This window comes from Carassius auratus, chromosome 45 (assembly GCF_003368295.1).
Source record: "Carassius auratus strain Wakin chromosome 45, ASM336829v1, whole genome shotgun sequence".
Taxonomy (NCBI): Eukaryota; Metazoa; Chordata; class Actinopteri; order Cypriniformes; family Cyprinidae; genus Carassius; species Carassius auratus.
In genome coordinates, this window is record NC_039287.1 from 10,541,695 (window position 1) to 10,566,913 (window position 25,219).

The 25,219-nt window shown below is 36.8% G+C and overlaps 1 protein-coding gene across 1 annotated transcript in view; it reads left to right on the plus strand.

Moving 5' to 3' along the window:
- LOC113063237 (serine/threonine-protein kinase MRCK beta-like) overlaps positions 1 to 25,219 on the plus strand; it is a 492,601-nt gene that overhangs the window by 294,148 nt on the left and 173,234 nt on the right. The window lies entirely within an intron of this gene.

The window sequence follows — 25,219 nt, forward strand, 5'->3', positions numbered from 1 at the left end:
GGGATGGAGATGTCAGCTGCAATAAAATGAATCATGGAACTTAGGGAGGAAATAAATCTAGGCGGGTCATTCCCAATGACCTTATAATACGTGCTGTTCCTTTTTAAATGAAAAGTTTTCATTGAATTGGAAATGTTGACACTCACAGAGTCACGCACACTTGCATTACATGATTGTTACTATTTATATTTGTGCTAAGTATGACTTTGAATGTGATTTATCCAGCTGGGATTTAGAGTCAGAAATGTTGTACAATGGATATGTGTTTGAATGACAGAGTTCTGCATTGAAAGTAGGGGAGTCCCAAACAAAATTAATTTTTTTATTTTTTATTCCCTTCAGCATGTGTAAAGAACATGCTGATAAGAACTGGACCGGTGTACATTGTAGTTGGTAAACACCACCGCTGCCATGCACCAGAGAGATAAAACCAGATGGCCAACTCTGAAAACAGAGGAAAATGGCAACCTCATATCAACAGTGAGGAGAGCAGCTGTTGACAAAACTGCAATTCTGGGTCAGCCTTTGGGAAACTACAGTTTTAAGGAGAAAATACTCAGGGTGTACTCACACTGCCAGTTTGAACCGTGCCCGAGTGCGTTTGACCACCAAAGCGCGGTTCGTTTGACTAGTGTGAGTGCTCCAAATCGTGCCCGGGCGCGGCTCGATTAGCCGGCCCTGGCCCGCTTGGAAGAGGTGGGCCAGGGCACGGTTCAGTTGGACTCGGGCGCGGTTCGCATGCAGTGTGAGCGCTAACCGTGCTGGAGCACGGAAAAGGACGCTTTGCGTCACGGTTTTGCGACGCTCCAAAACCAACATGGCAGGGAAAGGGTCGCTTTGGTCTACGGCAGAGGTGCAAAACGCATAAAAACTAAAAAACTGCAAAGTCCTTGCTGCACTTCAGCTGGTACCTTGCAAACATCCTCAAACGAGCAGCACGATTACTTGAAAATTTTCACGCCACTAAGGCGACACATCTGTTTAACAACAGAATGTGAGAGGGCTGTGGACCAAACGACACAAAATTATCCACAAAGAAAACAGAGCGATGCACTCCATTGTGTTCAAAGAGCGCCGCTCTTCCTGTTTATCCCGAAACCGTCGCACCATAATGACGTAAGCGTGCTCCGGCACGAATGCTGAAACCCTATGTGTGAGTGCAGGCCAGAGGGGGAGTGGGGAGGGGGGACAATCGTACTCGGGTCCGGTTCATGGCAACTGTGCCTAGTGTGAGTACACCCTCAGTAATTGTGTTGATTAATGGACTGACACATAACATATTAAAAACACTACATAGACAAATAACATAATTTTTTTTTTTCACTACAGGGTGACTTTAAAATAAATTATATTCTTTTTAACGTTCTATGCATCAAAGAATCCTGAAATAAACTGTATCACCATTTCCAAAAATAATATTAAGCAACATATTAAGCAACAACAAAAAAGTTAAATATTTTGCAATATTACTGTTTTAATATTTAGAGCCAATTTTACAGCTTTTACAGTTTTCATTTCTAATGTGTCTCCAAGCAACAAGGTGCACATTGCTGCCCAAATTTGTTGTGTTCTTCAGAATCTGGTAATGTACAATCCTTATTCATTTAGTGTATGATGACCACTTTTTCTCTGTAACCATTTAAAGTTGGCAAGTGTACGATGCAGCCTTGGTGAGCATAAGAGACATCTTTCAAAAAAAAAAAAAAAAAAAAGATAAAAAAAGTTATATATTATACACATTATATATATATGAATATCCAATGACTTTTCGCTAATAATCCAAGTCAGAAATTTACAGCTTTTGCAACAACTTATATGTGTGGCAACTAGCCCCAGTCACCCATAACAATTATGACATTCCTATGAAAATAAATAATAGTAATTACTTGCCAACAGAAGAGCCACACAACGAGAGCGAGGAGAAAGACTGGAGACAGATTAAAATCAGACTGGTATGATAAATACAAACACCCGGTTGGCATGACCTTACACTCTGAATCATTTGGATATGTATTTTATGAGCAGTAATAGTGAGAGGAGTGTCTTACATGTCTCTTATACCTGTTGCCTCAACCATAAATAGTGCCATATGTATCCCAATGACTCAGTGAGTGTCTAATTTCATTCATTCCCTCCTCCTCTTTCACTTTAACTCGCTCACCTTTCCACTAACCTCTTGACCTGACCATAGGAAATTCCTCACCTACCAGCTGATCAGCTATTAGAGGGAGACTTTATGATATACTGGGGTAAGAAATATCAATCTTCAAAGGGTGTGAAGAGGAAATGAAAGGCAAAGGAGTGAGCGAAAGCATGCTGAATGTGGAAAATCCTGTCTTAAAGAGTTCTGCATACTGTTTGTTGATCTTGGCATCTTTGAGAAGTTGCAGATGAAGTAAGACTAAGATTTTTCAGCATGTTATTTGAGAAAAAAAAAAAGTTGGATTGCCTTCATGTTACTTGCTGCATATATTAACATAACCGCAGAAGAACCTACTATGGGTGAACTCAGTAAACCCTAAAATCAACTTTCCCAGCTTAAATTGTGGTCATGGAACACACATTACACTTATAACAATAGTTTCCAGTTTTCTTTATATATATATATATATATATATATATATATATATATATATCAATACAGTTTCAGAGTGGCATAAGTAAAACACATTTTATGGATGTATGGATGGATTTTTCCCAAAATGTTATTTTAATTCCTTCTACTTCCTCTTTATCTTACCATGGATCTATTAGCATATTAGCATGGTGCATTAGCCCCAACTGGTAGATGACAGCTACTCTATCTGGAACCAAACAATAATATCTTTTTTTTCATGAATGACCATTCAAAAGTGTCCAAGTATAATGACTTAATATTTTTTTAAATAAAACAATAATATATAAACAAATTGGAACATAAAACAAATAATTCAATATATTACAGTATATATCTTCACCAGCTCCCAGTTTTGAGGGCTTTTAAAAACTTGAAAAAAGTTGACTAATAATAATAATGAAAAACCTGAAGAACTGGGCATCTATGGGCTTCAAATTTGAAGCATTTAAAATAGCAAGAACAGTTTACATTTTCGTGACGTGACCCCTTAAAATGCTACCCTGGTAAACCAGTTCAGTTCAGTGTTAGGAATGCATAGACCTGCAATAAGCCACCATGAGTTGATACATACATTCAACTGACCCAACAGAGGCCTTTCTCACCAAGAAGAGGCCGTGCCAGTCAAAAGAGGATCACTGTGTGGTGAAAACATCAAACCACCTTAAGACTTCAAATGCAAAACAGAGGCAGTGACCACCAATGTATCACTGCTCTCATTCAAAGACAAAGACAAACACTGTTTTATGGAAATGTTTCATTGTTATTTTTCAAAGCCAGAAAACCAAACTACACAAAAAAAGCCCTTTGTGAAACATTCCAACTTGTGATCATTGTACGACCAACAAGGGAATCAAGAGGTTCCCGCTGGTTCAAAAGAGACACACTTTTTATAGGCTTGTATAATGAATCCCTCTGTTTTCTGGACAAATCGTGAAAATTGTGGAACAATAGGAAATCTCTTTAAGATGGACTGAAAAGGCACACAGCTCAGCATTTTGAGGAATCTCTGCTAAGGGTTCGCAGCTGGGGTGAACCACTAGACCCCCTCAGGAAACCAAATCCACCTATGAACTGTTAATGAATAGAGAACATTTAGAGAGGATGAGGATGACAAGTGGGATACATCTCTGTGTTATATTATCTATATTCCACATTTCTAACACATACTCCTATATCATTTGGACACCTCCATCTGCATGTAGCACTGCTAGAGCAATAAACCATACAATGGAGGACAGATTTGGGTAGGGCAGTGAATACTCTGCTCATTACAACACATTAAAGTGGTTTCTGTTTTATTTACTGATTGAAACTTCTGTTGAACCGAGGTATCAGATACTACAAGAGTGAAAGCATAAAATAAAAAAAATAAAAATAAAAAAAATAAAATAAATCATTAATTATTGCTTTGGTGATTTGAAGCTTAAGGCTTTTACCCTGTATTATAATGAATAATAACATTCTGGCGTTAGTAACCTAAAAACCTATTATTATTATTATTATTATTATTATTATTATTTTATTTTTATTTTTATTTTTTTACATTTTTACATCCACACAACTAGGTGGCAGTATAAGTCCAAGGTCTCAGACATATCAGCCAGCATGATGAACGAATTAGTTTATCTTTAAGAAAAATTTATGATTTGCATACATGTCACCTGTCTGGTCTCTGTTTCCCTGGGTGTCCACTAGTGGTCTCACTTCCCCATAGGCACCTCACCGAAGGCACTACAATTCCCACAATTCTACTCCTGTTAATTGCACTCAGGTGTCTTCACTTGATATTCATTACCCTCCCTATATTAACCGGTCTTTTTCTGTTTGTCTTGATGGAGTCCTTTCATTCCGTCACCCAGTATCCTTGCCTTCCGAGTTTCCTATTCCTGTTCCTATCCCTAGTGTTTGTTTGTTTGGATTGATTTCTGGTTTTGACCCCTGCTTGTTGGATGCTGATTTGGATTACCCATTAAATACCACACTGCATTTGGATCTCTCGTCTCCTGCGTTTCTCTGGGTTCCGATCGTAACAATACACTGATAGTGGCAAACAAATTGCCTGCTTCCGTGGACTGTAATAGCACACTATTGTTTGTGCAAAGTTAGTAGTGTTGTCTATGTTACATTGAACTATTTAGATTTTCACCCAAATTATGAGAGTGGCTACAGATAGAACCTGTTTTTTTTTGTGTTGAGAAAATATGATGAAGGCTTTTCTGAAAGAGAAAAAATAAATAAAATTAGTGTAAAACTTGCACGGCTATTTAGTAAAAGTCTAGATATCTTACACTGGCCAACTTTTATTGGTTACAGAGAAAAACTGGGCACCATATACTAAACGGATGAGGACTGCACATTACCAGACTCTGAAGAACACAACAAATTTGGGCAAAAGTGTCCACCTTGTTGCTCGGAGACACATTAGAAATGAAAACAATATGTACAATTGGCTAAATATCAAATGTTTGATAACCGCCAAATGGATGGTATAATTGGTTGCGTCTCATTTCAAAGGCTGCACCCTCCAGAAGTCGCATTTGCTGTCCTCATGCATCTCGTTTCAGAAAAGTAACCATTGTAAATTTGACTATTATTCCTTGTGAGGCATAAATTACTGTAATTTATTTCTTACTACGGTTACTTTTGTGAAATGAGGCAGACTCAATGACATATTGTATGTGACTAACAAATGTAACCTCGAGAGGGTGCTGCTTTCGAAGACATAGCTATAATTATATACTATGTGATTTTCTGTAAAATATATCAATATAATTGATACAGCAGAAAAAGCAGAAAAAGCATAAAATCATCTGTCATTACAAGGTTGGATTCAGCAATGCATACATGTTTGTTGCAAAAACAATATTGAAATTGTTTTGAACCAAATTGCTTTGATCAGTAAAAGGGTCAAGAGACTACCTAAAGCAAACCCTGACCACAATTATGGTGACATAGTGTTTTTTTTTTTTTTTTTTCAGTTTAAGGCTGTGGCTAAATTCAGTTGTAGTTCTTGTGTTTCTCTTTACTTCAGTGATGTTGATTGTTAACAGCAGAAGTTCATCACTAATGTCCAATCATCATTTAATTAGTCACTTAATTATCTCATTAACTTTAACCCTTTGAGGACTTGGATATGACTTGAAGACTTGCTTGTGACTTGAAAGTCCCACCTCTGCTGTCTATTAAATGCCACTCCAATTATAAGCAGGTGATGGAGATTTTAGCGGTGCTCACGGAAGCAGCTTTACTGATTAGATGCGCATGATCATATCGTTAGATATATCGCCCAGCCCTACAAAATTTGCAGACTGGCTGACTTTTGCCAACTAGCGTCAACTCATCCAGACTACAAATCAGGTTAAAGATCTGGCTTTCCATTAAGTACAATCCAACAAATAAACAAACCAAAGGAAGTAACATTCCATTCAGAAATATTACTGTAAATACTGAAAGTGTACCAACAAGAATTATTGGAATAAATTAGCCAAATGTAATTTTATGTTCCCTGTTTGTTTAGCCCAGATGATTCTGAATGTTTAGCTACATTACTTCCAAAATTATTTAATGCTCTTCAGATCTCCACCATCCCATGACAGATGGCTTTGTTTATCTATAATAAGCCCTGGAAAATGGATGGTTGCAACTGGGCCGTGTGCTATGCTGAAATACATCCAGTGCACTGGAATGTTCGCTCCCTAAAAAAGTCCCACAATGCACAGCAAAAACCAAGGAGCATTGATGGTTATGTTCATTAATAGAATGTACATCGCATTCCTGAAGTACAGAACATAAATGGCTCAAGTCAACTCAGTTAAAATCAGGGCGTTTTATAGAGGTGCACACACACAAAAAAATCTGAAGTATACTTTGGGTTTTACAATGCGAGTACATAATCATGTTGACAGAAATGACACTAAAGCCCCTTTCACACTGCCAGTGATGACCCGGTATATGTGCGTGCTTTCACAAACAACCCTTGAAGATCCCGTAACGCCACGTGACATCAGCGCGTGACATGTAATGTACGAGTCGAAAACATTAGGCACGTTATACTTTCACTGAAGCAAGCAAACGATCTCTGCGTTAGCGTGGAAAGTGAGGAACTAACTGATCTCTGCTTCATTACAGTTTGCACATATGTTTTTTTAGCGAACGTTGATCTTCCTTCAAAACAGCCGGTAAAAGGGTCGCGCGATAACGTGCGTCATCACTTCGACACGGAATTAGATCTGGCTTTTGTTCACACAGCGCTCGTCCCGGGTCGAACCCCGCAATGTTACCAGGTCCCCGACCCGGGTTCAATGCGGTAATCAATCCTGGGACGTGGTTGCTTTCACACAGAAGGCGACCCGGCAATGTTCCGGAATATAGTGGGTCCGACGTGCAGTGTGAAAGGGGCTTTAGTAACCAGTTGTCCCAATGTGAGGTGACCCAGGATTTGTGTACACAATATGCTGATTCAATAGGAAGCTGATTGAGATGCACCCACTGTTAGCACTAGCCTGTCAGATTGCTAAACAGCCCCTTCTGACCATCAGCACACAGTGCATGTAATGTCATCTTTATTCATTAACATCGCTGCTCAGTTTTACATTAATTATAAAACACCTGAAGAAAGCAGAGATGATATCAGTGAAGCTAAAGCTAGTTGGTACATTGTAAACATTGTAAGTAATGTTGGCAGTAATGCGAGTTTCGAATAACCATCTTAAATATTTGAAAGTTAGCTTATTAGAGGATAAAGTGTCACATAATGAACTTACAGGCTAAAACCAATGATGTTAAAGTGGACTGAGGTCTGAACTGATCTATGACTGTCACCTAGCCATCATCTTAGTTCATATGACAAGCTGAGCATAATACTACTGACTATTGGATTGAACATGTGTCATCTGTGTTTTCCCCACCACCAGCTGCCAATCAAATGAACACATTGTGTGCAGCAAGAGTTTATCTGAGGATACCATGTGTGGGTTTAGCCAAAAGATCTGATCCAGGGACATTTGGATCTTCAGCTGGATGTGTTAATGCTCTGAGACCTATCTGTGGTGCTCTTGAATTCAAGTCAATACATACACATCTTTGTTGTTATATGTGCTGGTATAGTTTCATCAAACATCTGGACAGTTCTGACGACATTTGGCCTTCATCTCTTAGCACTAATCCACAAAACGAAGGCATCCAGCACTGAGGTGAGATAAACCTCTTAAATTCGTTTTTTTTTTTTTTTTTTTTACTTTCTCTGTGTGTTTTTGAAGCGTTACAGCAACACTTCAAAGAGGGTTGCGGGAAAGAGGAGCTCTTAATGAGTAACAGGTCCTTGTTCGCTCAGGGCCATCCCAAAATGTTTATTTAGAAGGATGAGCCAAGAGTGGCCAGCTGCTTTCTTTTGGGAACAATACGAGAATTCAGCACATCTGCTCTTCATTACAAGATCCTTCTCTCGTTCTCTACCCTTTATCATTCAGATCTTATCCTCCTCTCCCGCCATCATACACACTCAAACAAACACACATGCAGCAGTTACATTTATCAGTACATTCAGCCAAGCTTCTAGTTCTATCGCCATCAGCTCACCCCAAAAATGAAAATTCAACCTTTATTCAGACACTCTCATGTTGTTCCAAACCTGTATGTCAATCCTTTCTGTGGAATATAAAATGAGAAAGTTTTTAAAAATTACCAACAGTTCATAGTGACCATGGCCTACCATAAAACGGAAAGAGAACATCATAATATATAATTATAGTAGTCCATACAACGTGTGCATTATATTCCCAGTCATACAATATTTTTATGTGAGGAACAGACAGTTTATAAATAAATAAATAAATATATTGTATATATATGTATATAATGTACATACTTTAATTCTCAGAAATACGAGAAATCGTAACTTACAGTATAACACAATATTACTTTATATCTCTCTATCATTGATTTCTCAAAAAATTTGACTAATTCTTACAGTTGTGAGAAATTGTAATGCTATATCTCACAATGTGATTTAATATCTGACAATTTGGTCTTTCTCACAAATGCGAGTTCAATTCCCACAATGCTTTGAAATTGTAACTTCATAATGTACGATGTGACTAGAAACAGACATTCAGAGACATGAAGGCAGTGAATACAGTAAATTGTGAGAAAATGGTTCATTTAATGTAAGTCTGCGCTGATTGTTCCATTTGCACTGAAGCTGTACCATAGTTTCCATATGTTGGGCACACTGACCTTATATTTCCATATGGCTAACATGCCAGCTGAAAAAGCAGCATCGTTTTGCTGAATGAAATCTGCTAGAGTTTAAAAATACAGTACCACATAAGGCAACACAGCAGAAGCGTATCTCATCTTTCATTCGCACTCTCTCTCCCCTCCTGGGGTAAGTGTCACTCCCAAAAAAAAGACCTCCCAATCTTGGTAAATTGCACAAGCTAAAAAGGTAATGAATGATTCATAGGCAAAACAAAGGGGAGAAGGATTCCTGGCATTTTCTAAAGCAAATAGAAAAATACTCTGCAAGCGGGTGACCTGTTGCTTTCCCACTCATCTCACACTGGGATCAGAGGGAGGTATGCTTGTTCAGTCACTGGGGGAGTGTGATACTTGGGTCGCTAAATCCTGCGGTCAAGATGTAATTTCAGATTCAATCAATTTCACTGAATAACTGATTCTTTATTTCGGACAGGTTAAACATTGTGTTTTAGTGAGTGACGCAGTGAGCTAGGCTCCTCTAGACCAGGGGTCAACAATCAGATCACGGCACTGATCCCAACTACCAACTCAGGACTGTCTCAATCCAGTCATTTATTATAAATAACATAATTACAAACATGCATCGTAAACAATTATTTTTTGAAACGGTATATAAATAATTGTGAGGCTTATAGCAAGTGGCCTACAGAAACTCTGAAGCAGGTGAAGGAATTGATGACAAAGACTGATCATTGTGCGCATGTGACAACAATCTCACAAATTCTCCACAAATGTGGCTTGCATGGGAGTTTTGTAAGACAAAAGCCTCTCCTCAAGAAAGGCAACATGCAGTAACAACTAAGATTCTGAGGAAATCCAATACAGATCACCATCCAAATAATAGCATTCCTCCAGTAAAGCATAGACGAGGTAATGTCCTGTTCTGGGTGTTTCTCTGCAGCAGGGATTTGAGCACTTGTCAGGATAAAAGGAAAAATGGATGGGGCAAAATACCATCAAAATCTTGACGAAAATCTGCTGTCCACTGCCGGAAAATTGCCAATGGGTGGAAGGTTTACCCTTCAAACATGACAATTACCCAAAGCACACAGTGGCTGAAAGAGGAAAAAAAGTGAATGTCCTTGCATGGCCTATTCAGAGCCCTGACTTGCAAATCTGTGGAATGATGACAAGACTGCAGTCCACAAACACTCACCATCAAATTTAAGTGAACTTGAGCAGTTCTGCAAAGAAGAGTCGGCAAATATTTCAAATTCTAGATGTGTAAAGTTAGTACTAACAGAGACATATCCCAACAGACTAAAGGCTGTAATTAAAGCGAAAGGTGGTTCAACAAAATACTGACACAAGGGGGTGATCCTTTTTCCAACTTTTTTTTTCCTGACATGTTGGCGTTTTATCTTTCAGTTGGATGTTTTAAGTTTCACTGAGTAAATACAGCTGAATAAAACAAAAACAAAAATCTGTGTCCGCCTTTATTTCAGCCTGCATAATGGGATTATTTTTAAGGAAGTGATTCTTCCCTATACCCACTGACTTCATTTAATTCAGTGTGTTACTTACAGATTCTTGTAGTTATACGTTACATTTACTAAGCAAAGTCGGAGTGAAAATTTTCTAAAATAAATTCTACACCATTTAATTTTATACTGCAATGTACCTGCTTCTCCCAATACAAATACTTATACAGAATCAAATATATGCTGTACAAATTAATTATAAAATATATAAAAATAATATTAATAACATATAATAGAAATTAACATATTTCTGATTAATATATTGAAAATGTTCAGAATTTGTTTTATTTTATTTACATTTATATTCATGTGATTGTTCAAAACTGGAGCTCAAATACACCTGCTTTAGACTTTTTGCTTGATAATTCAGCAGAAATTGAATCATCCTGGGTAAATGAGGGAAACAAACTGATCAATATAGCTATGAATCTAGTAAATATTAGTGGCATTGCCTTCACATATTGGAGAGGCACTCAAATAAGTTTGGTCAAAGAGCAACAGGTGTGTGAGATCTTCATTAATCTGAACTGGCATTAGCATTCAAGCCTTAAGCATCTTTTTGTTTTCTAGATAAAAGCTTATTGTATTCACATGCAACCCACAAAGACTTTAAAACCGAATGTAAATTTTTTTTTTTTCCAGTTCATAAAGCATTTGCCCCATCTCACAAATTGGGACAATATTTGTAAATGTTCCGGCAGCTCATAAGCATGTTTGCATAATATTTGAGCCCTTCCTTCTCATTCTGGTCCCATGGGTGAATTGAGGTGGGAAAATAATTTGTCATTAATAACGAGTGTGTAATGTTATTGTGCTTTGATACTGGGAGGCCTGGAAAAACCTTGCATCTCTGTCATTCTGAGTCTGGATGCACTTCAAAGAGCACAGATGTGGAGGACTAACAAGCAACAGGGCACAGCAGAGACAGCCCGACATGAAAGACAATTCACTGGCAGCATGGAGTACGTTAAGGAAAGTTAGTTGGAAAAGTGACAATATTTACAGACTATGTCTACCATATAGAAAATGATCACAAGTGATGACAATTAAATGATTGGTACAATATGGCTCTCTTTTCCCTTACAGCTTTTAAACCCTGCTTATACGTTTCATTCTGAATGAGGGGAACAAATGCAATGGGTTTTGTCACTGTGGTCGTGTAATCTGAGCTGGCTGGTTTGAAGTATGAGGGCAATTTTTCGACATGTAGTGCATAATACAATGTTGAACTTGGCAGTGGGTGCAGAAGTAAGGCTGAGGTGATGATAGGGTCTTTTCCAGATGTCTTGCTTCCACTTTAAGCCAGAGAGAAAGGAGTAGGACATTTTTGCTTTTTTATTTTTCTTGCCTGGTACCGCATGTTCATAAGCGGTGTCTGCAACCTCTCTTTCTGGTGTACAAAAAGAAGACACTTTTACCCAGACACATATATACTAAGAACAAATACATTGTTTAATTGCATTGCTTTAGTATCCGCTTGACCGCATAAATTATGTAAATCATGTAATTGTGGGGATTGCCAAAATTGACTTCTTGCAGTCATTTAAACATATAGAATGTTTGAACTGTGAATGCACACTGGTAAACTGAATTATGACAATTTTGACTAAAATTAAACTGAATAAAACTGTCTACAGTTGAATATAAATAAAAAAATCAGTGCAAAGTAAATTTAAACTGATTTTCATCAAAAGACAAAAAACTATGACTAAAAAAGGACTTTAATTATTGGATATTTTCCTAGATGCTATTCTTGAATTATGGCTGCCATGATCAATTATTTTGTACATTAAATTACTTTTTACAAAAAATATATTTAATGTCTGCTTTAACATATGGTATTTGGACAATATATATACATTTACATAAAAAGGGGGTTTAAACCAAAGAATGACAATTTAAATATGCACTAAATATGCAGAAATGTAATGAAATAGCTGCATATCAATAGATCTTGGTTAAACTAGATCAGTGAATACATTAGTGAATAAGTCAAGGCAGTTTTATGAGCTGAAATAAATACCACAAATGCTTACTGATGTCTGTCTTTTCAAACACATCTTCTCAATTTCACTCCTATAACCTTCAACACCTCACACATTTGACTCATTCCACACTGAAGCAGTAAAATCAGCACTTTTCCAAAGAGTTTCCTATCTCACTTTCTCTTTGTTTCTTAAAAGCATCTTTCATCACTCTGTCGTCCAAACAGAAGAGTCTTCACTGAGAGCTTGCTAACGGTCAGGAGGAGGTGAAGATGATGGAGTATGGATACTGTTTTTGCCTGGTACTCAAGCTCTTTTCTTGGGTGTGGATCTCACACTACGACACTCAAAAAGTATCCATCCTGAATCACCTCAGATTTTACAACAATCTCATCCATCTTCAGTACCATCGTCAACAGAATATATCTTCCCCTAATATTTCTCTTGATATTACAGCTTCAAACCCTTGAAATGCACTCAAAATGTGCAAGGTTCCTTTGGGCAAACTGAACACACCGAAAAGGGAATAATTTAGCAGATTGGCCAATTACGGACAATTTTAAAGACCGTCAAAACCTCATAAGTGGAACATTTGTCTTTTTATAAAAAGAGTTTAGTGCTTCACATGATTGTACAGTGATAATTAACACATGTTAGTGCTGCTAATGATCAGCAGTGAGTGTTTGGATAGGTTTGTAATGTTGGCAGAAACAGGCCGTTCCTGTGCCACTTCAAAAGGGGGAGATAAAAATAAAATTCAACTGGAAAACAAGATGCAACTGCTAATTAAAACCCTTTAACTGCCTGCTCGACCAAATGGTTGAGCACATTTTGAGATACTATATTTTATTATGAGGAGTTCCTAACTTGACTCAAACTGATTGACCCATCTCTACCATCTGGTTGATGTAAAGAAATCACTAGATGTCAAAGTGTCAATCAACAGCACTTGTCACAATCCTTCTTCTAACATGGATGTCAGACACAAAGAAATCACCCCTTCCAAGTCAGCCCTTTTTGGTGAAATTTGCAAGGTAAGCATATTTTTTTAACATATCACACTGTAAGAGACCTAACTTTACAAAATGATGTTACTTGGTGCCATGAAAAAACGTTTTATTATTAAATAATTGTAATATTTTTTTCAAAAACGTGCTCAACCAAATGGTCGATTTGTCACTTAATGGTAAACGTAGAAAAGCTGTGCTAATGTTTTCAGATCATCAATTTCTGGAGTCAGAATGTACATTTTGCTGAGAAATAAACTTCTGATTATTCATAAAATGAAACAGCTCCTGTTATTTCTCCATTAAAATACAGATAATGTCTTAAATGTGTGTTTCTTTGCCACCTTTGGATATTTTAATGTTGTAAATCTATGCAAACTGTCAATATTCGGTTCCTCTTTTGTGAAGTCATAAAGACATCTGGGATGTTCTGGTAGTGAGTAAATCTTCTGCATTATTATTATTATTATTATTATTATTATTATTATTATTATTTTACTGGGGAGTGAACTATTCCTTTATTACAGGTGTATTTTGTGTTCTTAATATAATAGAAGGGTTTGAACATTGTTAATTACAATTACATTTTACAAGTAAATATATCTTTATTAAGATATTATTATTTTTTTATATATGTTACTAGAAAATAATACAAAATTGGTACAGGAACACAAAATGTTAAGAAAATATTTTTTTGTAGTGCATAATTCTCTTATAGCGTTCTCTGTGACATTTTCATTTCTCTTTTCATCATTTTCTTTCTCCTGAAATTCCTGTCCCAGTCTAAAACCACTCAGAGGAATTACCCTCACAGAGTCCTAGCCCATTTTTACTCACAATTACACCCACACTTCCTCACGCCAGGATCAAACAGCAGACCCACAGCTGAGAGAAATGAGGTACGGAGAAGGCTGAGAAGTGAGGGGAAATATAAATGTTTTCTTCCTTTTTGCCACCACCAAACGCAAACCAGAAGAGAACCATGCAGTCAGGCCGACTGTGAGGTAAAGAGCCTGGGTGGGGAGTTCTGGTTTAATATGAATGGTGAAGTTCTTATGAATGAGTTTAAAGGTCAGGTGAAGGGCACACCCAAGGGGGAAAAATCCAGATTTTTGGCAGCTGGACTTAGTCTGGAAGACCGAGATGCCAGCACAGTAAGCAGACCCTTCCCAGCAGACAAACAATCAGTGTTGGGAGTAACGCATTACAAAAGTAATGCATTTCAGTAACATATTACATTTTGCTGTAACGCAGTAGTGTAAAGCATTACTAATCAATTTTCTGTAATATTTAACTCTGTACATGTTCAGTAACGCTTGCGTAACAACACCCTTTTAGCACAAAATGTAACTGTTCAAAGAAAATAAAAAAAACAGCAAGACCGGAAGACATTAACGAATGAAAAATGCAGCAAATAAGTTCTATTTCCTATTTGTGGTCAGGCAATAGCTGCGTGTGGTGTGAAGTTTGGAAATAAGACTAAACGACAGCTTCTGATATAGTTGTTTAGCAATTTTTTTGTCTTCATTTATCTCCCTCTCCCTGGTGGAACTTTGTGTTGTGTGACATAGTCCAGTAAAACTACCGCGAGGATACTGGCATGACGTGGCATGATTTCGGCTTCTGTGCTCGATGTCCGAGGCTATTAGCTCCACCCGGCTTGCTGCTAGCCCCGGCTCACACTGGCCAGTGGAAAAGAAGCTAATGTGTGAAGATGGTAGAATACTGTACATTCACGAGATGGATGCACATTTTGTCATTTTACAATTGCATATGGCATTAGAGTCCGGATATAGTCCGGTTGTGTCTAATATGGATAGACCCAAGCAATTCACAGATATTGCAGAATCTGGTAAACTGCATGTGCATCAAGTCTGAGAAGTATAGGCCGGATGAAAAAAACCCTCTCCAATATTTTGAATTTGGAATGCAATACCTAGTTCTACCAATCAGTGTCAATCCTACATACAGCACCTTTAAGTTCCCTTTCAAAAGGGAACTCCACGCTGCGGCCTCTAGAGAGCGCTCTAGGAACGCTGTCAGCATGACCGGCAGTGATGCACGGGTTGATCCAAAATGAGCTGGTGCCTGCGGTCACCCACGGTTACAAGTCATCTAAAAATATTTTTAATAATATTCAGGTCGTGGTCGGTCGGGTTGTTTGAAATAAAGATACCAATTAAACATTAGTAATTTATATACGTAGTACTAGACACAACTTTGAAATACATATGCCTTCACTTTATTGGCTGAATAACTGGCGTGAAGATTACGCGCGGGGTCAGTTTGCAGGTAGAGATGGAGGTGGCAAGAGAAAAGGTCAACACTAGGGACGCAAAGGCGCTATTTTTGGTAAAACATGATTTCGACGACTTCATTAAGTTTTGTTTTATAGAAAACTCTTTTTAAAAGATTTTCATTTTGTAAAAATTGTATCTTAATTTTTGATCAATGTTTTAATCCATCAATTGCGCATATTTAACAAGAAGCAAATATATAGCAGGCAATGTAACAAGGCGCCGGCACGATCACTTTCATTGCATGTGAACTGGAGGGTGCCGAAACTCAGCTTGTGCTTCACAGATTTGAGAAATGTAATGTAAATGTAATAAATAGGCTATTCTCTGATTATGTAATCCATATGAAATATGCATTTCTCTCTGGTATTCATGGCGAGTCTGCATCTTTGCAGCGACACAGAAAACACCAGTTTATTACTAAACAAAAAAATATCTCCTTACTAATTTAGACACATTCATAATCATTACTTTAACCAGTTCTTTGTGGCAAGCTTTATGCATGTGGTCATAATTATTATCCTGTAGGCCAGGGCTATTCAATTAATTTAATTGGAGGGCCGGATTATAGAATTGAAATTTTGAAGGAGGCCAAGGTGGTTGGGCGCCATCCCAATCTCTTTATAATCTATAAAATAATTAATTACAATTAAATGCATATTTATTAGTAAAATGAATTAATATTACCAACAGCAACTCTTGACAATTGTCAATCAAAAACAAACAATCAAACAAAAAAACAAACAAAAACTAATTACTCACATTTTCTGTAATTAATCATGACTAAATTATTATTAATATATTGTCATAATTTTACACTGCACCTTCAAATGAATGTTGAAACAACATAAAGATGGTATTTTTAAATATATATTTAATTACATCTCTTAACCAAGTCGCTTTATTACTAACACATTTTTGATAATACTGCTGATGATGTCTCTATTAAAATGCATCTTCCTCTCAATTTTAGCCATAGTATAATAAGTATAATTTACGGTATAATTAAAAAGTATTTTTGATAAATGATAAATATAACTTAATTTAAGTAAATGTAAAAAAAAAAATCTTCACATAAACTATATATATAATCGTGCATTTTGACTTAATTGCATGTGTTTTTGTCGTCTGAAGTGCTACTGGCGCATTTGTCCTAAGCGGCTAGCCAGCATACGCTAGCCAGACATTTAAACTACCGGTATAACGTTACTGCATTTGATATTCACCTTCATCCAGTCTGCGTTATTTCTCTAAATATGTTATGACCGATAGCACTCTCTTTATATTTGTTTAAACAAGAGTTAACTACCATAACTCCCTTACACAACCGCTTGTCAACGCTGTCGCTAAAAATTGCCATTTTTGGTGGGGTTTCCCTGCTTAAATTTGCATTCCAGGGGATAAATATCGTGTTAATGCAGTCACTTCAACCCGCGGGTCACCAATTGAATAGCCCTGCTGTAGGCTATATCCGATTAAGTAATTTAATTAATATAAAGAGGCGATTTGTCCATGAACGGCTTAAATGAACAACTACTAGTCGACTAGAAAAATAATAATAATAATTGTCAGAGGAAGCCCTTATTCTACATATTTTCGAACCAGCAGGCCATTCTGGGTTGAGCGAGTGACCCCACGGAATAAGTGAGCGGAGCGGGATATTTAGAAATGCACTCTCTGCTCACGAGCTCTGACAAGCCCGATCCTCACTGTCTGCTGAACTTGCAGAAACATCAAAATAGACATAGCCAGACTAGACTTTTTTAGTACAAATTATGAGCTTATTGACAATTTTTTTAAATTATTGACAAAATATATATTAGGAATACATATTAAGATTTATTTTTTGTTTGTTTGTTTTTTGTTTTTTGCCTAGTTCCTACGTCTATGGCTCAATGATGCTACGATGAGCATTTACTACTTTTAAAAAATGCGAGTCAGGGAAGCAGGTTGGGTACAATATTAAATTTTTCTGCGGTCAGAGTTGTGGGCGGTTTAGTTGAAAACGTTGGTTGGGTGCAGGTTGTTCATACATTGACCGGCGCATCACTGAAGACCGGTGCCTGAAGAATAAATGAAAAAACGACAATGAACTTGACATTGGCAGACGGAAGCCTATGACATAAGCAAATGAGCGACTGCGGATATAGATATGGATATGTGGAGAGAAGGATGCACTCGCTGTTGCATTTGTGGAACTACTAGAGCAGAGGTCTTTACTAGAGCTTTTTGCCAGCTTTTGCACAAGCGCTTTCGCCTTTCGGCATGGAAGGAATCTGACGAGAAATGTTTTTTTTCTTCCAGAATTCCCCTTTGTTTCCAATTATTTAAAATAATAGGAACTGCATATAATGTGGGCTGTCTACATTACTGGTGAAGGAGGCTCCTGACGGAAAAGCTTCTTTTTTTTTTTTTTGAGTTGTTAGGCTCTTGTTTGAGCCTAGTCTGAGCCTCCTTATCCTCTCACCCCGGGTGTGATGCTCTCCGCGAGCCTCCCAGATCAGCTGTTCACCCTCCCTTGTGGGTTGCTATGCTGAAATCAGAGCTCTGTGGCCCCTTGTCTGAGGGCCTTTGTGCTGATTACATCACTTAGGAGCATGGTTAGTACTCTTAGCTTAGTACTCTAGCTTCTGAGTCGTTGGCAGTGAGCTCTGCTTAGACGGAACTATTAGTTCTGTAGGCTCTATCGAGTGCTTCACTAATTGGGTCTAGCATTTAATTGTCAGGTCTCTCGGTTTAGAGAGTCGTTATGTTGAGACCACCACTCTTAAGAGCTCCTCAACCAGGTTGAGTGTTGTTAGGCTTCCTCTTGTTTAGGAGTTATCCTGCTGAAGCCTCCACTCCTTATAACTCCACTTAGACAGCACTATTGGTTTGTAAGCTCCTTTTTGTGAGCTGAGTGTAGCCAGGTCTGAGACAGTAATGTTGTAAGATAATTAATTACTTTTAAATGACAGTAACAAGCAGTATATAATGTTTGGAACAGTTACAGTTTGGAAGTTACTTGCACAACACTGCAAACAATACATGATTACATACAAATACACACTCTGTGCAATCACAATTTGATAACTCTCAAACATTCCTGGGGTGAAGGCCTGGAGAAACAGAGTCAAAATTCAATGGGGACTTTTGAAGGCAACGGAAATAAGTAGATGAAGTTGTGTGTTATTCATAGAGAATTTAGTTTCATTTTGACTCCCTTGTGCCAGATGTTCACCAGATGAGTGTTGGTGCTCTATGGGCACTGTGAGTGTATGTTTGGGCATGCACGTCTGTGTGTGTTTGTTTGGCTTCCTGCTAAACAAATTAATAATCCACTCCAGACAGGAAAAAATTCCCAAAACCAGCCCTATATATGGGTTTGAGTGGTCCAACCACCTCACCAAGACTAGGATTTCTCGTCTGTGCCAGTGAATGTGGTAAAACTGTATTTTCCCCTTTAAAAGCCCACTATTAGATTGCTTTTCCAAGTAGGAATGACCACACTAATGGTGATATAGCTTGAAAGTGAATATATTAATCATCTTAAAGAAGTCTGAGTGATAATAAAACTAGACTAAAGAAAAGTTCAGTAATGATTAAACTAAAGCCAGCTGTCCACTTATCAAATACTGGAAACATTTTCTTAATTGGCTTCTTTTTTCTTTTTCCCAGTAACAAAATATCTAAACATCATCATAACAAGATAATAACTTGTAATGAAACAATTTGTTTTATTCTCACTGATGTTTAGACTTAATGTTATTTTTTTAATTGGTTCATAAAAATACAACTAATTATTGCTATTTTATGCTATCCATTAAATCATAAAAAGTCCATGAAATAATATTAACAGAAACAACTGATTTTAATAATGTACTAGTAAATTTTTTAATTAACACTAAGAACTAATCATTATAGCTTCTCGTAAAGTGTTACCAAAAACATAATTCAAGCTATATTTCCCGAAAACTAGTGTTAATATTTTTAAAATTAGTTTTTCAAGTAAATATATCATATCTTAAAGATGTTACGAAGATATTTTTATTAATGTAAAACAAGGCCAACAGGCAGAGGGTCTCACCTTTCCTTACTTGGTTGTGTGTCAGTGCTTGCAAATTGATAAAAACTGATCATTTAAACTATTGTAAAGACATTTCCCACTGAATTCCTGTTACATACAGCATTGAAAAGCCTAATTATGATGGCAAATTAACATGAAACTCACCAAAATAAGAGTTCACTGATCACTTCTAAGGCCACCAAAGCAAGTCCTTGATTACACGTGTGTGGCACAACTGAATCTGGAAAACAGGTAGGTGGACCACTAACTCAAGACATCCAAAAAGCTGCTGAAAAAAAAAAGCAAAATAATAAATTTGACAAAGAGAACAGTACCAGACAGTCTCTGTTTTCCATTTTATATAATTGAGATTATAGTAACACTGTAAAAAGATTGTAAGTTATTGGCTCTCAAACCCAATTAAGCTGCACTGAGACACAGATAAACTGTCAGGTGACTTATACTCTACCAGAACAATGGCTCTCAACAGCTATAATGTCCTGTAAAATGTTGCATACACTTACAGTCCTCCAGAGACAAACACACATGAACTTCAGCTACAGCGCTGGAGTAAAACTTTGGCTGTGACCATCACATCTGCCTCAGGGACCTTTAATGCTTGTGTGTTTCCAAACATCATTGTTTGAAATGTTTTGAGTTACATCACATTTATACTTCATTACCTTAAAATCACATCCACACTGTTTTCTCAGATGCCTAATCTGTGTGATGAAAGCAAGCGCTGGAGCCAATTTCACTTGGCCAATCAGAAATAAAACTACTGACTCATTGCACCATCTGACTTCAATTATATATTTAACATATCATTAATTACCAGTCTTGGTTAAAGAAAGTTCTTGCAGCTGGCTATTAACCTCTCACCAATAGCACTCTGTCAACTCTATATAGACAGAAGGTGCAAATTATGAGGGCTTTTACACTGGGCTCGTTTGCTGTGGTCTGAGCGCAATTGTTCCCTGCGCTGCCAGCAGCGTTGTATCGAACCTCTCACTTTGCAGTCACCTTACAACATTGCAAACGCACAAGGAAAACGCATGGAGAACACAACGCGACTGAGCATACTTGTAATTTTTTTATGTTGGTGCTATTATGCACAGTATAATAATTAATTTTAATTATTTTAATTTAATTTTAATAAATTTAATTTAGACTTTTAGGAGTGTGTGGAATCAACCTTGGCTCCCTCGAGTGTTGAGGAAACAATGATATCGACTGTCCTATGCCTGCGTGGGACACTTTACTTCCTGAACAAGTGTGCACATTCCGCACTAAACTGCCAGTGTGAAAGCCCACTAAGTTACATCAGCTAAGTTTTTCTAATCTAAGTTTTTTTTTAATTCAAGTTACTGGAACTTTCAAGTCTGTAAAAGCTTACTATTTTGAGTTCAGATTACCAGATATTTTACTAATAGAAAAATTCTCGTCACAGCAGCTGAAACAACAATTACTGTCGTTGAGGTAATTATTATTATTATTTTTTTTCTGTTTTCTGTTTTTTTCTTTATTCATGCTGCAATGCATGCTGGGAACTCACAAAGCCTTAACATTTCAACAATATGAAGTTCTTTGTTCAGACAACTGTGTTTGACTAGTTGGGGCAACATTTGGGGTAATTTTGTTGGTCTGACAAGGATTTTTGTGTAATTTCAAGAAAATAGCATTTTTTGGTATTTGAGACTGAAAAGTTTTCGTAACCTGGAAAATAAGTAGTTTCATTTTTTACAGTGTAGTTATAGGTAAATACAAATGTTATGACAATACAAATTTGTAAATACAAATTTTATGACAAGAGACATTCTTTTTGGATAAATAATTCATCAGTTAATGAAAAAGAGGGATCTGGCATTGAAAAATATATATATCTACAAAACAAGAAACAGATATATTGATCTTTAAAGAATTAAGAAATAAAGTGGTTAGTGAACTTAGAAAAGAAAAGTAATCTTATTTCATGCAGTTGTTTGCTGAATCTAAGGGAAATAGCTCACTTATTTGGAAACATATGAATAACTTAACTAATCAAAAATGTAGTCAAAGTAAAGGCATATCAAAGCTGACTATAAATGGAAAGGTTAGCACTGATGTTTTGTAAATTGCAAATTAATTTAATACTTTTTGTTAAATCATAGTGCAATAAATGCATGAATATTTTAATTTTTATAAATCCATAAAATTAATATACCATTAACATCATTCAATGATAGTAAATTACCTTACAATGACAATACCTGCAATGTTACAGTATAGCATACATTCAGTGTGTAAACTCTTTTCTATTTAATTTGATTCCAATTCCTTTAAGTACATTTCGATTTTATGTCCATTTTTCTAATGCAATTAATCTGAAAAAAAAATATCTTTCTGTTAATATTGTAAATTATACAGTGCAGTGTTTCAGATTGATTCAGACGGGAAACTCCTCTATTTAAACCATTCATTAAAATAATAGTGCACCCAAAAGTTAAGATTTGCTGAAAATTGCTGAGCATATTCATTATTAAAATGTTTTTAACTTCAGACAGCTATTACAGCTAAAATACAGCATGAGTCCTTTATTCACAATATTGCTTTCTTCAGTAAAAAAAAAAAAAAAAAAAAAAAAAAAAAAAAATTGGCCTCGTCTGAATCAGGAGTTAAATATGCCCAAATCAAGCACAGTTTACAAGCCAAAACAGTCCAAAATGTTTCTCAACAAATATGTAGGTGGATTTTGATGTGAGTTGACAAGAGGGGATAAACTTTTTCACCAGAGTAAGCATTATCATGGATAGAGGACTTTGTATTTTGGTCAGAATCAACAATTTAAAGTTAAAACACCTTGAAGGGTTAGTTCATCCAAAAAATAAAATTATGTCATTAATTACTTACCCTTGTTCCAAACCTGTAAGATCTCTGTTCATCTTCGGAACACAGTTTAAGATATTTTAGATTTAGTCCGAGAGCTTTCTTCTGTCCCTCTATTGAAAATGTATTTACGGTACACTGTCCATGCCCAGAAATAACAAAATGACGACTTTATTCAGCATTGTCTTCTCTTCTGGGTCTGTTGTGAGCGCGTTCACAACACTGCAGTGACGCTGCTGAGGTATGACGCTACTGACGTGTTATCTTTATTATTGGGCGCACCAGAAAACAGGTCAGCAGCGTCATACATCAACAGTCACAGCAGTCGCACTCACGTTTTTCGATGCTTCAATGGCCTACTGATGTCACATGGACTACTTTGATGACGTTTTTATCAACTTTCTGGACATGGACAGTATACCGTACATACAGTATTGTTCAAAATAATAGCAGTACAATGTGACTAACCAGAATAATCAAGGTTTTTAGTATATTTTTTATTGCTACGTGGCAAACAAGTTACCAGTAGGTTCAGTAGATTGTCAGAAAACAAACAAGACCCAGCATTCATGATATGCACGCTCTTAAGGCTGTGCAATTGGGCAATTAGTTGAAAGGGGTGTGTTCAAAAAAATAGCAGTGTCTACCTTTGACTGTACAAACTCAAAACTATTTTGTACAAACATTTTTTTCTGGGATTTAGCAATCCTGTGAATCACTAAACTAATATTTAGTTGTATGACCACAGTTTTTTAAAACTGCTTGACATCTGTGTGGCATGGAGTCAACCAACTTGTGGCACCTCTCAGCTGTTATTCCACTCCATGATTCTTTAACAACATTCCACAATTCATTCACATTTCTTGGTTTTGCTTCAGAAACAGCATTTTTGATATCACCCCACAAGTTCTCAATTGGATTAAGGTCTGGAGATTGGGCTGGCCACTCCATAACATTAATTTTGTTGGTTTGGAACCAAGACTTTGCCCGTTTACTAGTGTGTTTTGGGTCATTGTCTTGTTGAAACAACCATTTCAAGGGCATGTCCTCTTCAGCATAGGGCAACATGACCTCTTCAAGTATTTTAACATATGCAAACTGATCCATGATCCCTGGTATGCGATAAATAGGCCCAACACCATAGTAGGAGAAACATGCCCATATCATGATGCTTGCACCTCCATGCTTCACTGTCTTCACTGTGTACTGTGGCTTGAATTCAGAGTTTGGGGGTCGTCTCACAAACTGCCTGTGGCCCTTGGACCCAAAAAGAACAATTTTACTCTCATCAGTCCACAAAATGTTCCTCCATTTCTCTTTAGGCCAGTTAATGTGTTCTTTGGCAAATTGTAACCTCTTCTGCAAATGCCTTTTTTTTAACAGAGGGACTTTGCGGGGGATTCTTGAAAATAGATTAGCTTCACACAGACGTCTTCTAACTGTCACAGCACTTACAGGTAACTCCAGACTGTCTTTGATCATCCTGGAGGTGATCATTGGCTGAGCCTTTGCCATTCTGGTTATTCTTCTATCCATTTTGATGGTTGTCTTCCGTTTTCTTCCACGTCTCTCTGGTTTTGCTCTCCATTTTAAGGCATTGGAGATCATTTTAGATGAACAGCCTATCATTTTTTGCACCTCTTTATAGGTTTTCCCCTCTCTAATCAACTTTTTAATCAAAGTACGCTGTTCTTCTGAACAATGTCTTGAACGACCCATTTTCCTCAGCTTTCAAATGCATGTTCAACAAGTGTTGGCTTCATCCTTAAATAGGGGCCACCTGATTCACACCTGTTTCTTCACAAAATTGATGACCTCAGTGATTGAATGCCACACTGCTATTTTTTTGAACACACCCCTTTCAACTAATTCAACTAATTGCCCAATTGCACAGCCTTAAGAGCGTGCATATCATGAATGCTGGGTCTCATTTGTTTTCTGAGAATCTACTGAACCTACTGGTAACTTGTTTGCCACGTAGCAATACAAAATATACGAAAAACCTTGATTATTCTGGTTAGTCACATTGTACTGCTATTATTTTGAACAATACTGTACCTTTTTTAATGGAGGGACAGAAAGCTCTCTGACTAAATCTAAAATATCTTAAACTGTGTTCCGAAGATGAATGGAGGTCTTATGGGTTTGGAACGACACAAGGGTGAGTAATTAATGACATAATTTACATTTTTGGGTGAATAAACCCTTTAATGGTGGATTTGTTTCTTGCAAAAATGCAGCATTCACTTCACAAGATGTTAACTGATGGACTGGAGTCATTCACTGCAGAAAATCCATAGATGAGCAAATGATGCAAATCTGTTCTAATGAAGAAACTCACTATTCTTTTAAAAGTACCACCTCATTACTAAATCATTATCATTACTAAAAAGAACTGTCTCATAAAAGTAATTTACTCGTTAATCTGAATGCACTGGTCACATTGTAGGCAAATGTTTGTTTTGCTTGCATTCCACATGGACAACTCAAAAGATGGTACAAAGAGTCCCTTTAATATTCAAATGTGTATTTTTTAACTAGTCCTTATTATTTGAGAACTAAATTAACATTAGTTATATACATATAACTATGCAATGAAAACTTCTAGGCATATTCAAAGTTTTTGTAGCTTGACCTAATTTCTGGAGCTTGCACATTTTTCCA